At 31.6% G+C, this 18,032-nt stretch overlaps 1 pseudogene; it reads left to right on the forward strand.

Moving 5' to 3' along the window:
• The first annotated feature begins 6,392 nt into the window (after nucleotides 1–6,392).
• On the forward strand, nucleotides 6,393–13,223 carry LOC149226785 (laccase-12-like; annotated as a pseudogene).
• The last annotated feature ends 4,809 nt before the right edge of the window (nucleotides 13,224–18,032 follow it).

Raw genomic sequence — 18,032 nt, forward strand, 5'->3', positions numbered from 1 at the left:
AAGAAATGATGATGGCAACAAAATCCCTATTTCTTATATGAGCTCTAACCTTCAGGGAGTAGAACTGAAGTACCCAGATGTGGAGAAACAAGGCTTTGCGGTTTTCAAAGTTGTAAAACACTTCCTCCCTTATTTATTAAAGGCTAGGACTAAAGTAATCATTCCCCATCCTGCCGTAAGATCCCTTTTCGTGTAGAAAGAAATGGGTGAATGGAGAGGGAACTAGATCACCGAACTTCAAGAATTTGATCTCGAGATTAAGCTGGCAAAGATAGTTCTAGGGCAGGGATTATGCAGGCTAGCAGCAGAAGCCTTGGCGAATAAAGAAGGGGCACCCGAAGAACCAGAAGCATGGAGCATGCAAAATGAACAAGTAGAATTCAGGGAGGAGCCCCTATGGATTAATGAGACATTGATGTGTGAATGCGAAACATCAAAAGCCCTTTTAGATCTTGAGTCGTGGTATTATGACATACACTTTTATCTCACATGGGGAGCATGCCCTGAACACATGGATGCATCACAGAGGAGAGCGCTCAGATTGAAATCTAATCAGTATCACTTGGCCAATGACACATTATAAAAAAAAAACTATGATGGAATCTCGCTGAGGTGTTTGGAAAAGGATGATGCCGACCATGCCTTGAAAGAAATGCACGACAACCCAGCAGGTGGTCACTATGGCGAAGATACCACTGCTCACAAAATATTAAGAGCCAGATATTATTGACCCATCGTGTTTAGAGACTCACATGCCTAAGCTCAGAAATGAAAGGTATGTTAAATTGCCACAGGACGCGAAATAAAGCCAGTCGTTCCCCTCAGGCCCATTATGATTTATCGCCCATTCCAACAATGGGGCCTAGATGTCATAGGAAAGATCACTCCAAACTCTTCATAGAAACATAAGTATATACTCAGAGCAACCGACTACTTCACCAGACGGACCGAAGCCATCCCGCTTCGGAAAGTAAATGAAGACAAGGTAGTATCATTTATTGAGAAATTCATTATCAATAGGTATGGCATCCCTGACACTCTCATATTTGATAATGCTTCTTAATTTTCATCACTAAAATTGATTGATTTTTCTATTGATAAATCAATTCACATAAGGTATGCATCAAACTATTACCCCCAGGGAAATGGAGTTGTAGAGTCCTCAAATAAGAGCCTGATATGCATAATCTGTAAATCTATCGCTGAAAACCAAAGGAACTGGAACAACGCTCTGAAAAATGCCCTTTAGGCCGATAGGGTCACCCCAAAAGTGGCCTTAGGAAACTCCCCATACTTCCTTGTCTATGGATAGAAAGCCATCTTGCCTCCAAACATTACCCTTCCCTCTTTACAACTCTCCCAAGCTTCAAGAGGAACCCCTTCAGCCTTACTTCAATAAAGGATCAATCAACTGTTGAGGTTGGAGGAATTGAGAGATAAAGCCAAAAATATATTCATAAATCACCAAATGATTGTGAAGAGGTGGTTTGATCGCCATCTGGCAAGAAATAAAGATTCAAATAGGAGAGCTAGTCCTGAAATGGGACAAGTTGAATGAGCCAAAGGGTAAGCACACGAAATTCCAACACTTATGGCTGGGCCCATTCCAAGTTATGGAAAAAATTGGTCAAGGAACTTACAGATTGAAAACTTTACAGGGAGAAACTGAAAAACTCCCTGTTAATGGCCAACATCTTAAAAGATACTTCCAGTAGCCACCACATGGTGGTTACCTCCTGAGTAGGTTAGGATTCATTTCATTTTGTTGTTAGCTTAGTTATATTTTCGTCCTTTCTGTTCTTGTTTTTCCTGCAAAGTTTATTTTCCTTCTGTTTGGAATTTCAGTCCTTTTCAGCCAACTAATTTCGGTCCTCCACTCTCGTTTTCACTCTTATAACTCTCTTCAGATTTCCCTCATTCGCCACCTTTAGCTCTTGCCTCCCTCATTAACTTGTTGATGAGTCTGTTGATCCTAAATGCATCGTTACCTTGCAAATCAAGCAAACTTTCAATGAGCCTATGAGAACTGGAAAATCAACAATGGAATTCAAACTGAAGCCACTCATTAGCATCTGTTGGGAGCTAGGTAATATTTGTTGATAACCTGGATACCTGGAGCATGTAGGGGCATATTCATAAAACAAAAAAAATTGTAACCACAACTGAACTGGTAGGGAGGAATGTTTCATTTTTAAATAAATCCCACCCAGACCTAGCCTATACTTGCCTGTAAGGTTTGTAGTCATTCTCCATTGGTCCCATCCACCATACTAAATTTTCCAATACTTGTTATCTACAAGTAAACTTCCTTTCATGGGCTAAGCTCACTGTCATATACCCTGTGGCAAATCCAATTGTGCTCTAGTACTTGTGCCTGAAACTGGAAGGACTTATTTAAAAGAAAATGAAATGTCAAGTCCTTGTGCCAATCTGAAAGGACAGGATGTTTGGAAAGCCAATTAGAGTAGGGACTGTTGCTAGGCTCAGAGTATCAGTTGACACAGCAAGCCCAACCTTGCTTAAGCGGTTTAAAAATATGGCATGATCCATGACTGCGCCCCATTCAATCATATGAAAATATAGCACTGAAATTCTCATATAAAGTGTAGATAAACATATCTACATCAAGTTTGATGAGCAATAAAGAGATGAGGTACACACCTAAACAGGTATTGACAGACCAGTGATGGCCTCGAAAGGATTTCTGAAAGTGGGAAACAGGTAAAGGAAGGTCAATAAATCCCATAATACTACCATTGGAGAATGCCTGTCAAAACCCTATCAGTAAGTAGAAGCTATTTGTCTTTATCCCACCTGAAGCAATTAATGTTGAAGTGGAACCCATGCTTGTCCATCTATACAGTTTGCATTTCAAGTTTATCTTCACACCCTGATGTTCTATGGATCCAAGGTTTATTTGGAAACAGAGATAATTGGTTCGCCCAGTCATTCGCCATTTGTTGTGGCCACAACCACCACCCTATTTAAACATGCTCTGGTAGCAAATTTGAATGGGTCCCCTAGAAGTTTGATCTTTCACTTCTCTGAATGATCTATTTTTATCCCAAGGATTTAAACTCTGTGCCGAGTCAAATCTCCATTTTTTAATGGTTAAGCCCCCTTTATAAATATCTGTCACATGAGTCATCTATAACCCTTTCTAGCCCTTCATTCATATCCTCCATCGGGACTTTTTCAACCCTCAAAAACCTTCTATCGCACCTTTATTTCCATTATAACTCTTTACAATGGAAATGCTTCACAAACATGCATAAATCACTATTTTCGCCTACCGCAATCAACAGAACGCATACCATAAGGCATAGGACCCGACGACATTATTAACCACATTATATATATTTCAGGTCTGGAGCCCCATCACATATCGCAATCGGTGGGATTCCAAGGCTATATATATATATATATATATATATATATATATATATATATATATATATATATATATATATATATATATATATCAGGCGCACCTGTCTTTTAGACCTGATGGCATTATTAACCACATTATATATATTTCAGGTCTGGAGCCCCATCGCATATCGCAATTGGCAGGGTCCAGGGCTTATATATAAGGCGCACGCTATCTTCCGGACCCGACGATAACTCTAGACCTTGCTGTAGGTTTTCCGTGTATTCCTATGTTTTTCAATAAAGTATTGAGGCCTAGGGTTTTCAAAGAGAAGTCTTACATTGTGGACCCGTCGGGGCTATTAAGCACAACATATACATATTTCGGGTCTGAAGCCCCATCGCATATCACAATTGGGCTTCGATGAAACCCAAGGTCCATTCACTCACCATTGAAGCATTGCGATGTGATATGGCAGACTCGAAAATAACTACAGGCCGAGGTATATATCATTTGAAGTCTAGCCTTATGGCCCAGCCGTGGGTTTTCTCGTCTTTTCCTGTGTATTCGATAAAATGTTGTGGTCACGGTTTTTAATGGAAAATCCCATATGGCGGACCCGATAGGGTATGGGTTCCTATCTATAATATTTCAAGTCCGAATTTCGGATCTGGTTCTGTGTTATGTGATGATTTTCCGTGTAAATTAAGTTCACGCTTGAGGTACTTAATCAATGCGTGAATTAAAAAACAGGGACCGATTCTTTCACATTTGTTCCTGTTGATGTTATAAACATTTAATGAAGGCAAGGCTTATGTTTTTAAGCATTTCTATCATATTTTCATAGGCATAGCTGATGTCTGTTATCTTTGCAGGCAAGGACCGAGAGAAGGCAAGCGAGTTCAAAGTATAAGCCTCAAGTATGGCTCCAGATAAAAGATGCATGAGCGAATATGAAGTGTTTATCTATGCGGATATGTTTTATTTAAAGATTTGGATTTAAGTGTTGGCGGTCATGTTTCCAGGTGTTACCTGTGTGTTCCGAAGGTTATGCAGTCTCGAGCCTTATCATGAGAAAATGCCACGCATACCTCCTCCTTTCAATCAACGTCTATTCATTTCCCCAAGAAATGAAATGCTCACGCAGATGTGGCCTTTATGGGTCGGCCGTTTCACCGATCGATTCGAGGCCTATATATTTTAATTTGTATATTGAAAAGAGGGGGAAGGGGAAAATTCAGGGCAGACCGAAAGTCATTTCTATCTGCATAAATAATACCTTCAGATAGGAGAGGGGGACTTTTTTTTGGCCAAAACAACTTTTGATTTATTATGAATAAAATACATTGTTTGGGTCTAAGAGGAGCCTTTTGTTTCAGATTTGTTTGCCTCTTCTTTCATGTGTTTAGGATCAGAGTGTTGTTGTTGGCATAAAGATAAATGTGTTTTTCTTTGTGCATATTGATAACATATGGTTCATGGTTATTCTTGGTTATTCGAATGTAATTCAATAGCATGCTTAACTCATGAAAGGTTAATGATTCAAAACATTGTTAAACATCAGTTGCAAATGTTATTTGTATGGAAAGGAATGTGTATTCCTGTATAAGTAATTGGATTGCAATTAGGATTCAATACAGCCTTGTTCTGAGGTGAACTAGTAATTGATTCAATTTGACTTGGAATCTATATATGATATTTAACCTCTTTTGTTATGCTCTTGTAGGATAGATTAAGATAGTTAAGACTAAATTACAGTAGTTAGAAGTAGTGTAGATAGGATTTGATACATATAAGTTAGCTGTTTCTTTTATATTACATATACTCTTATATTTTCAATTTTTATATTAAATTTTTTTAACCAATTTTTTATTAAAATAAATCAAATCAAAATTTTAAAAATATATATATATGTATGAATGAGAGAAATCAACAATTAAATTATACTTTCCAAAAAAAATTATTTCCATTTTAATAATTTAAAAAATATAATTTAGAAATATAAAAAAAACATTATTTTTATTTTAATAATTTAAAATTTTTAATAAAATTAAATTCAAAAATATTGATTTAGCTAAAAGTCCCATAGAGTAGGGTCGAAAACAATAGATCCCGGAAAAAATTGTGCTTCAAAATCTGTAGGTGATATGTTAATTTATACAGATACTACTAAAATAAAAAAACAATGGTTGGTATAAAGTCCTATGGAGTATAGTCGACAACAATAATACAAAAAAAAATTATGCTTCAACCTTTCTGGGTGATATGTTAGATTTATATAAATTTGTGTTTCGAGATTTCTAGGTGACATGTTAATTTCTACAGATATATATAAAATAGAATATTTGTAATGATATTCTCATGGAATATATATATGAATGATGAGATAGTAATTTGTTTATCTTTGTACAGCGACGTTATTTCTTTATCTTTGGCATTCTATATATATAGATCCGACGTTATTTGTTTATCTTTCTACAACTCACCTTTGGCATTCAAAACTCGAAATCTATGAGAAGGATGTGTATACCAAATCGGATAAGGATGTGTAAACCATGGAGTTGTTTAATAAGGAGGAGGAATTGCTCGGACGGTCAAAAGTGATTGGAATTCCGTTAAAAATTTTCAAATATTTTTGTAGAGGCAATGCTTGAATCATGTTTTTGATGGTGGAAATAGATTCAGTGCCATCAAAAACGTCTAAGACACCTAAAATTTTGAAATTTAACAACTATAACTTAAATTTTTGTTTTTCTAGATATAACCTCAATTTCCATAACATTCTGAGCAACTCCTCCCGTTAGTTACACACTAAGCGAAATCTGATAGTGTCGTGGAAAACGCCCTCGAACAAACTACGTGCAAGCCTTACATCAGCTTTTTCCCTCGTCGGACACGTAGAGCACCCCGTAATTGCCCGACTGAACTACTATATATAATCGTTGGACAATTCACTTCCTATGTGTCTCTAGGTGGGAGGTTTGGTCTCTAAAGTTTAGTCATTCAATGGGTAAGACTATGCAAGTTTGAGAGCCGTTAAGGTCACTACGTAAGCTTGAGAACTACTTAGGCAGGACTTCTTTAATGGACAAAAATTCAGGCCTACCCCCATTAGGGTTTAGACTGAGATTAGGGTGGCTGTGCTCAAATTTTCTTTGATTAGAGTGCCTGTGCTCAAATCTCGAAGAAAAGGAAGGTTGATTCCTTTTGTTCGCAGTTTCAAAAGTTGTAGTTGTAATGGCGCCCTTGAAAGCATGGCCACAACTCTTAATCATGACTTTATGGTTTATGTTGGCCATGCCATTCGGAGATTCTGCAGCAGTAGTCCGACACAAATTCACTGTAAATACTTTTTTAGGAGTTCTTGTTTTGTTGTATAAGTGTGTGAAATAATAATCAGATAAATTGAAATTTAGAAATTGCTTTCACTACTATAAAATAAATTCTCTTCACTGTAAATCACTCTGTAGAATCCATGATGGCCGGTTGATGAGTATGTTCATTGTCTTTCTTGTTACAGGTTGGAGCTCAGAAAGTGAAACGCCTATGCAAGGAACAGAGTATAGTGACAGTGAATGGACAATTTCCTGGTCCGACTATTTATATCCACGAAGGTGACACTCTCAGAGTTGAAGTCGAAAACCAGTCCAAATACAATGTCACCATCCACTGGTATATACCTAAAATTTCATATGGATCCTATATACGTAAAGTGTTGAGAGTTGAAGTACACAACCAGTAGAAAGACAATATCACAATCCATTGGTTTTTGTTTAAAATTCAATATGAATGACATCAGATAAAATGCATAAATTTATTTTTAACAAAAAAAAAATTCTACATTTGGAATTATCGAATGCTTTTTATAATATTCGATGCAATGTTTTTTTTATAATGTTTATAGATGGTAAAAATGATATGATGTTGTTTAAGTATTATTGGTTTTGGAGTTTTTAAATTAGAATTTAGCAAAATAAATTTTCGTTGGATTGTGCCTTCTTATTATTTACCATTTCTTTTTCAATATATTAAATCAATTTAATCCCTTGAAAAATTCCTGATTGATTATATGGATCAAATAAATGATTTCAACAAATTTCTCTAGAATTATGTGCAATTTAACCTCCAAAATGTATATGACAAACTGATATAACACTGATATCTTTTATGTTCAAATTAGGAATACAATCTACCTTTTATATTGAAATTAGAAATACACTTCTGAATGAGGCCATTTAAACATTTTATGCTTTTGCTGAGTTCTATAAAGTTTTGATAAAAACTGATATAATACTAATATCTTTCATGTTGAAATAAGGAATACAATCTACCTTTTATATTGAAATTAAAAATGCAATTCTGAATGAGGTAATTTTAACATTTTATGCTTTTGTTTTTGTCCCATTGTTTGGTGAGTTTTATAAAATTTTGATAAAAATGATTGGAATGGTAGATTGGGTGAGTTAGTTGGAATGAAGAATTTGGATGGTTATTTTATTTTTTAATATAAGGTTTGAGTTTGTTTTTCAATATTATATATATATATATATATATATATTTGAGTTGTTTGTTACGCTGGAATGGCAGATTTAGATGGTTTAAAATTTTAAATCTATGTGAACTGAATGCAATAAAGTTTATTAAATATTTATTATTTAAAAATTAGTTTTAAATAGTTTAACCAAAATTACATCTTGCAATTTAGATAAAACACGGATAAAATAGTTAAACTTAATTATTTATCCATCTTGAATTTATGGGCTGAAGATGGAATGATAATGCATATTTAGCAGGTTGAACTTGAGAGTTAGTTTAATTGTTGTGAAATTTTGTATATAGAAATTTTTCATTACTGTCGGTTCGGGTGGATCTACCCAAATTTTTTCATGGAAAATAAAAGGATAAAGCATTTTTTATGGTTCTTGTGAAGTTTTGTATATGGTGTTTTTTCATCACTGTCTGTGCAGGCATGGGATAAGGCAATTGAGATCCTGCTGGGCCGATGGACCAGCCTATGTGACGCAGTGTCCCATTGTTCCTGGCACTACTTATGTTTACAAGTTTACTATAAAAGAACAGGAGGGGACACTCTGGTGGCATGCTCACATCTCATGGCTTAGAGCTACAGTGTATGGAGCCTTGGTTATTTATCCCCGGATTGGCATGCCCTATCCTTTTCCCAAACCCTCTGCTGAAGTTCCCATCCTATTAGGTAATCAATATCGTTCTGCTCTTTTCATCTCGTTTGTTAAATTTCAAGTAATCGTCCACTCAAACTATGAAGCGAAGAGTATATCAGATTTTGAAAATCTGCTATTTTCCTTGTAAAAAATGATCACAGGGATTTCAAGTTTTTTTTGTTCGTGCAGGCGAATGGTGGAACGCAAACGTCGAGGATGTAATAAAGGAGGCCATTTTATCAGGAGCAGCAGCAAACGAATCCGACGCTTTCACCGTTAATAGCCAGCCGGGAGACTTGTTCTCATGCTCAAAAGAAGGTATGTTTTATAGAATAGACTTGTTCATCTCATTTATTTAAAGATCTCTCATTGAATTGAAGTTTATTTATTTTTTAATAAGATAAATGGTTTTTAGGTTATAAATTAGTTTAGATTAATTTTAATTATTGATTTAATTAGTTGAGAGGGATTAAATTTTTTCAGGTGTAAAGTTATACTTCCAAAGTTATTTTAGAGTGTAAAAAATCATATGTAAATTTTTATTGTTTAAATTCTATTTTTAACGTTATAGAGATTACATAACATGTTTATTGAGTCATTTTATCAATCCATATTATACTAGTTTTTTATTATTAATATATTTTTAAGTGTATGGACTTAGTAATTCATGTTAAAATATTTTATTGATAATCTGTATTGGATATTTTATTCAGTACAATATTAAAATACTTTATTTTAACAATTTTTTTCTATATACAGATATATATGAAATATTACATGGTAAAATATTTTTGAAAAGTATAAAGTATAAACATTTTAATATATATAGACTTACATGTTAGGTCATATAGGCAACTATATTAGAATGAGCGTCTTGGCTTAATTAGGAAGAGTTTTAAAAATATATTTTTTTCCTAAAAAATAAGATTTTAATATGTAAAGATAAAATAAATAATAGTAAAAGAGTAAAGTTTAATGAAATGAAAAAAACATTTTACATTAGAAAAAATAAAATAAATAGTGTGTTAAAAAGGTTGTAAGAGAGCTGTAATGAAATAATAAATATTTAGACATAAATATCTCTTGCCCCCACCACTTTTTCATGAAAATAAGGGTGATAGTATTTTGAAATCTTCATTTCTATTTTTTTTATCATCCAAGTACCACACTTTAACTTCCATATTTATGTATCGACATGTTCAAGAACAAGATGATTGGAAACCCCTCTCAAAGCTTTAAACTCTTTCAAAGCAGAATTTAGAAACACATTGTGACATCTTTGTCCATTTTTAACTATGCAACATCAAAATTCTTGCGTTAGATAAACCATTAGCTTACATACTTCTCAACATGCTAAAGAGCAAGGTGGTTGGAAAACTATCTCAAACCTTTAAAATTTTCCAAAATATAATTTAAAAACACATTGTGACATCTTTGACCAAGCTACATCTAAATTCCAGCTTTCAATAAACCATGACATTTAGTATTTGTCTAGTTGTAAACATGTTTAATACAATATGATTGAAAACATTCTCAAACATTTAACCTCTATTTAGAAGCATATTGTGACATTTTTTAGTTAAGACTACTGTGATCCATAATAATTTTAATATCTTTCGAAAAAAATCACATAAGAGATATTCTCATCCACATGTTTCGAACCAGAGAGTGTGGTTCATCTTCAAGATAAGATGAGGAACCAGATCCAGGTGTTGTAATAATTATATTTAGAGAACCATTAACTAGCGGTTAGTAAGAGTTAGTTTGATTAAGGGCAGAAATTAGGAAGGTTTTGACCAAAAAAAAGTAAGCCAAATAAATTAAATATATTAAATAATTTAAATTTATTTCTTTTTTTTTTAAATAATATTATAAAATAAGAAGTTATAATAAAATAATTAATTATATTAAAACTTTTTTTTACCCATTATAACCCTATTAATGAATATTATTACTTATAGTATTAATATTAATGGTTTAATCCTATTCGAATCCCAAATATTAACTAATAAAAATAATTTAAGAGAGTCATTAAATAAATAAAATGAAGATTAATAATATTATAAAAACATAAATAATATTAAAAAAGTGATAATAATATTGTTTAGAGGAATACCGAATATTAAAATGGTTAGTAATATTATTTAATAGAAATAAGATTGAGATACTATAAATTACAAAGAAAAAAGATAAAAACAAAAATTAATTTGATTATATATATGTATATATATAGGAAGAAAGCACTGGAATCCAACATCTGTTGATACTCCAACCATCATCTCTATTTAAATTAATAGGTTGCTTTTCAATTTCTAAGGCCTCCCTAACTTTACAATGATGAAAGTTTATAATATTAGTTTATCATGATAAAATAAAATAAAAAAATTAAATTATTTAATTTATTTCCCTTACCTTTTCTAGTCAAAACCTTCTAATTTCCACCTTTAGTCAAATTAGTTGTTAGTTAACAATTCTCTACATCTATTTATTACAGCGCATCTATTTATTACAACACTTGGATCTGGTTCCTCATCTTTCCTCATCTTATTGTGAAGATGAATCACAATGGTTGTTTCGAAACACGTGGATGAGAATATCTCTTATGTATTTTTTCCCAAAGATATTAAAATTATTGTGACATCTTAAACATTTGACCTCTTCCAATGAAGAATTCAAAAACATATTGCGACATTGTTGTTCACCTTTTACTGCTACATAGCCTTGATTACATAGCCTTGATTCCAACTTTGGGTAAACCATTAGCTTCTCTATCTCTCTATATACATACTAAAGAGCAAAATGATTAAAATATAACTTAAAAACACGTTGTAACATCTTTTATCTTTTATTTCTCTTATCAAGAATCATATAGCTTTATTCTCTAATTTATAAATAGAATATTTTTCAAGGCTCAAGTTCATTCAATATTAAGGCTTTAGACTTAATATGAATCAAGTCTTAATATGAATCTAACATGTAATAGCGAAAATTGAATTCAAGTGAAAGAGATAAGAATTATTTCTCTAAATCACTTCAAGTTAATTGAATTTGTCAAAACTAGACCAGATAACAATCATTCCTCTAAATCCCAGAATCAAGACTAAAATTTGTCAAATTTATTTATAAGTATAGTAAAACTCAATGCAATTCACTTGTGTTTATTTGGTGCAGATACTTTCAAAGTTTCGGTTGAGAGTGGAAAGACATATCTTCTGAGAATGGTCAACGCTGGCCTCAATCGCCAACTATTCTTCACCATTGCAAAACACAAGATGACCGTTGTGGCCGTGGACGCCTCTTACACGAAACCCTACAAAACCAAAACAGTCCTCATATCACCTGGTCAGACCACCGATGTGCTCCTCAAGGCCAAAAAATCATCTGGAAAATACTACATGGCTGCTCGAGTCTACAACAGCGCACCAGGAATTCCATTCAACAATTCCACCACGACAGCAACACTGGATTACAAGTCCCATGACGAAGATACCACTTCTTCCAATTCGAATTCCCTCCCTGTCATGCCTCTTCTCCCTGCATTTAACGATACCCCAACTGCTTTCAAATTTATCACAAAGCTGAGGAGCCTGAAGGCCTCGGTTCCTCAAACAGTCAACGAGGAGATGCTCATTACAATTGGATTAGGACTCCATAGCTGCCCAAGCAATTCCTGTGCAGGACCCAATGGCCAAAGATTGGTGGGAAGCATGAACAATTTTTCATTCGTTTTGCCACAGAATTTTGCCATGCTGCAAGCTCTGTTCCATAACATCAGTGGAGTTTTCACCAAAGATTTTCCAGATAATCCTCCACTGCCATTCAATTACACTTCCCAAAATCTGCCAGCCAGTCTCTTAGAAACGCAGTTGGGCACTCGAGTAAAGGTTCTCAAATTCAATAGCACTGTGCAAGTAGTGCTTCAGGCTACAGGTCTTGTTACAATTGAGAGCCATCCGATCCACATTCATGGGTTCGATTTTTATGTTATAGGGCAGGGATTCGGTAATTATAATCCTGAAATTGATCCGCTTGACTTCAACCTCGTTGACCCTCAGATGCGAAACACCATTGCAGTTCCTACAGGCGGATGGGCAGCAATAAGATTCATAGCGAACAATCCAGGTAAGTTTTTTCTATGAGAGATGTGAAACAATTGATTTTGGGCATGTTGATAAGATTTCGAAATATTTTAAAAATAAATTGGCACTATAAATTGATGTGATCAATGTATTTTTCCTTCTAAAAATAATATACCTTAATTAAAAAGGCTAAAAATTTAAATGAACACTCCACTTCTCATCAAAAACACATAAACTGTTTTGCTAATGTATCCCATAAATATTTACAGTTTCAATCAAAATACACAATTTCTTCACAAGAAAAAATAAATTAACAACATAAAGTTAAATAAATCTGCAACATAAATTCTAATTGCAAAAGCCTGCACACTCAAATGCACAACTACACATAATTAATTTCAGTGTTTAAATTCTCTCTTCTTATTTTTATTTTTTCAACTTCTTGATTTTCGCATGTTGTGTAACAGGAATTTGGTTGATGCATTGCCATCTAGACAGCCATTCGATTGTAGGTCTGACAATTTTCTTGTGGAGAATGGAGCAGGAAAATCGAACACTCTGCCTCCTCCTCCTCTCGACCTTCCTAAATGCTAGATTTCACAGATCGATTTCCTAATTCTTTGTTGATTATTCATTATTTACTGGAATCGAGAATTCAATAATTCACATATAGAAATAAGCTATAGCTTTCTTTGGCAGGAAGAAGAAAGACATTTGGCACTTCAATTATTTTTTTAGCAAAGTTTTTAAGGATTTGTAGCCTAATGGTGAAAGCATTGAATTTAATTCAGAAAGCAGAAAGACATTTGGCACTTCAATTATTTTTTAATAATTATTTGTTAACAAAGTTTTTAAGGATTTGTAGCCTAATGGTGAAAGCATTGAATTTAATTTCAGAAAGACATTTGCCACTTCAATATTTTTTAATAATTAGTTTTTAGCAAAGTTTTTAAGGATTTGTAGTTTAATGGTGAAAGCATTGAATTTAATTTCATTATAATGTTTTGGAATATTTCCAAATTTAATGAATATAAACTAAAGTTAAATTATTTGTAGGTTAATGATGTAACTATTGAATTTAATTTCATTATAAATTTTTGGAATTTTTTCAAATTTAATGAATAGAAATTAAAATTAAATTATTTATAATTTAATAATAAAAATATTGAATGAATCTTTTCAAATTTAATTCATACAAACTAAACTTAATAATTTAACTTCACTTTATTCCCAAACCTAAATTATTCTCAAAATAGTAAAACGACCAGCTGGGTTTAAAAAAAATGAAAACAAGAGATTTCTTTTCAATATTGACCGTGAAAACAACCCACTGGATTTCTTAAAAATAATGAAAACAAGAGATTTCTTTCCAATATTGACCATGAAAATGTGCAGTAAAACAATCCACCGGGTTTTAATGAAACAAGCTTTATTTCAAAATCTAAAATATTTTCAAAATAGTAAAACAACCCACTAGGTACAACGCACTAGATTTTTTAAAAGGAATGAAAACCAGAGATTTCTTTTCAATATTGACCATGAAAATGTGCAGTAAAATATCGTGCATGCAGTAAAATGTGGAGTAAATGAATGAAAACAAGAGATTTCTTTTCTTTTCAATATTGACTTTATATAAAATTGTGTTTCGAGATTTCTTAGTGACATGTTAATTTCTATAGATGTTATATAAAATAGAATATTTGTAATGATATTATCATGAAATTTGATATATATATATATATATATATATATATATATATATATATATATATGATGAGATAGTTTATGTATATAATTTGATGTTTTTTTTTATATTTATCGTTTATGAAAATATCAATATATAGTATGATATAGATTTTAAGACACTGTAACATTGAATATTGTGTTCAAAACTAATAATGAGTTTAAACTAAATATTATAGTTTTAAATTATATATTTATATTAAAAAATGTAATTTAAATAATAATAAAAATTTATAGAAGTTGTTTAAAATATAATTTAAAAAAATAAGATAAATTATAAAAAGTTAAGTCTAGAGGTTTATTTACATTTTATTATGAGATCAATGTGTAAGTTTCTCTATTGTTTTTTTAAATAAAAATAAGAAACTATATTTTAAATAGAAAAATAATGTTATTAATAGTAGAAAAATGAATAGAAATAAAAAAATGTATGAATAAGATATTTAAATTTTATAATTTTTAAAAATATTTCAACCAAAGAAGTAAATAAATTATTTGAAGATTTATGTTAACAAATTTATGTCAATATCAATTTTATATATATCTATATAGAGGGAAAATTAGTTAAAATAAAATATTTTATTGTTGTATATAAAAAAATTGAATGCAGTTTATCAATAAAATATTTTAATAAGAATTAATATTGAGATATACTTAAAAATATATTAATAAATAAAAACCATTTTAATTTGTGTGATAGAATGTCTTGATGTGAAATATTTTAATGTAAATTAGTTATTTATTATAGATCATTTTTAATATATATATATATATATATATATAGAAAAAATTAAGTTTTTAGGGTTAAAACGTTTATTTGGTTATATATGTATTCATTTAGTATTCAAATATACAATTTAAACAATAAAAAATAACACATTGTATTTTGCATTCTAAATAAGTTTGCACTTGAAGAAATTTGATCCCTCTTTGTTAGATCTGTACTTAAAATGTATCTATGCAGCTAAATTGAAGGGAAAAAACAAAAATGATTTTCTAAACATGTTATGTTTTAGAGTTTTTGGTTAGAATTTAGCTAAAAACATTTTGGTTAAATTTTAATTTTTGTTATTTAAAATAAGTTTTTGATTACATATATAGATTTAGCACCCTGAAAAACCACTAAAACACTAAGATAGTGGAGAGTTTACAACTCAAATTTATAATTCCGAAAAATCTCTAAATTTTAAATGAATAAAACCTAAAAATAAATTTAGAAAACCTCCGGATCCTAAAATAAATACACTAAATATATTTGTTTATTTTTGTACAACTCACCTTTGGCATACATATACACGACGTTATTTGTTTATCTTTTGTGCAACCCACCTTTGGCATTCAAAACGTGTCCATGCCCATAAATCCAGACTCCAGACTATTCAAAAACCCGAAATCTATGAACATGTCAGTAGGATCTTGAGGAGGATGTGTAAACCAAATCTGATAGTGTCATGGAAAACACACTAGAACAAACTGCTGCTCACGAATTTAAATTGTCCGTTAGAACTACGTGCAGGCCTTGCGTAATCTTTTTCCCTCGTCGGATAGCTAGAGCACCCCGTAATTGGCTGACTAAACTACACTGTATATAATCGTTGGACAATTCACTTCCTATGTCAGTCTCTAGGTGGGAGGGTTGGTCTCCAAACTTTAGTCATTCAAGGGGCTGGATATTCAATGACCTGTTCAGACGATTATATATAAAGGGCTGGACATTCAATGAGCAAGATTATGTAAGCCTGAGAGCTGTTCAGACTATTTAAGCTGGATAAGTCTATATAAGTTGAGAACTATTTAAGCAGGATGAAAAAAAATTCACTATCATGTCTAAGGGCCATTAGGGTTTAGACTGAGATTAGGGTTGCCGTGGTCAAATCTCAAAAAAAGGAAGGTTGATTCCCTTTTGTTTACGGTTTTGAGAAGTTGTAGTTGTAATGGCGCCCTTGAAAGCATGGCCACAACTCTTAATCATGACTTTATGCTTTATGTTGACCATGGAGATTCTGCAGCAGTAGTCCGGCACAAATTCACTCTAAATACTTTTTGTTTGTTGGGAGTTCTTGTTTTGTTGTATAAGTGTGTGAAATAACAATCAGGTAAATTGAAATTTAGAAATTGCTCTCACTACTATAAAAGAAATTCTCTTCACTGTAAATCACTTTGTAGAATCCATGATGGCCGGTTGATGAGTATGTTCATTGTCTTTGTTGTTACATGTTGGAGCTCAGAAAGTGAAACGCATATGCAAGGAACAGAGTATAGTGACAGTGAATGGACAATTTCCTGGTCCGACTATTTATATCCACGAAGGTGACACTCTCAGAGTTGAAGTGTAAAACCATTAGAAAGACAACATCACCATCCAGTGGTATATGTTTAAAATTCCATACGAATGGCATCAGATAAAATATAGAAATTTAATATGATACATGCTTGGAATTTTTATTTTATTTTCAACGAAAAATATATATATAAATATACACATTTGGAATTATCTGATGCATTTTATAATATTTATAGACGGTAAAAATGATATGATGTTGTTTGGTTTCGGAGATTTTTCAATTAGGTAAAATAAATATGTTTTTGTTGAATTGTATCTTTTTTTATCATTTTTTCACTATATAAATCAATTCATCAATTTGAAAAATCTCGGATCAATTATATAAATCAAATAAATGATTCTAATTAATTTCTGTAGAACTCTGTGCAAATTAACCTCCAAAACGTATATGACAAACTGATATAATACTGATATCTTTCATGTTGAAATTAGGAATACAATCTACCTTTTATATTGAAATTAGAAATACAATTCTGAATGAGGCAATTTAAACATTTTATGCTTTTGTTTTTGGCATATTGTTTGATGAATTCTATAAAGTTTTGATAAAATCTGATATAATACCAATATCTTTCCTGTTGAGATTAGGAATACAATCTGGTTTTTATATTGAAATTAGAAATACAATCCTGAGGTAATTTAAACATTTTATGTTTTTGTTTTTGCCTTTTTGTTTGATGAGTTCTATCACGTTTTGATAAAAAAAATATTGGAATGGCTTATTTGGTGAGTTTGTTCGAATAGAAAATTTGGATTGTTATGTTTTTTTTAATATACAGTCTGAGGAGTTTGTTTCGGAAATTTATAAAAAAAAATTATTGAAATGTATATTTGAGTTGTTATGTTGGAATGCTAGATTTAGGTTGTTTAAATTTATGTGAATTGAATGTAATAAGTTTATCAAAAAATTTATTATATTTATTTTTCAAAAATTAGTTTTAGATAGATGAAAGTAATAATTTCAACTAAAATTGTATTTTTCAATTTAGATAAAATAGTTAAATTTAATCATTATCTATTTTGAATGTATGGTTTGATCATGGAATGAGAATGTATGTTGAGTTAGAGGGTTAGCTTAATTGGTCTAGTTGTTTTATTATTAAGAGTAGATTTGGCCGCAGGTTAGTTTAATTGGTCTAGAAATCTCATTGCTAATAGTGGATTTTCCTGCGAACCAAAAAAAATAAAGCATGCTTTGTTGTTGTTGTGAAATTTTGTATATGAAAATTCTTCATCAATGTCTGTTCGGGTGGATCTGCCCCAATATTTCTTTGGAAAGTAAAGAGATAAAGCATGTTTTATTGTTCTTATGAAAT

Source organism: Pinus tabuliformis, chromosome J (assembly GCF_031772625.1).
Source record: "Pinus tabuliformis cultivar Carrire ecotype Pingquan chromosome J, CPIR1, whole genome shotgun sequence".
Lineage (NCBI taxonomy): Eukaryota > Viridiplantae > Streptophyta > Pinopsida > Pinales > Pinaceae > Pinus > Pinus tabuliformis.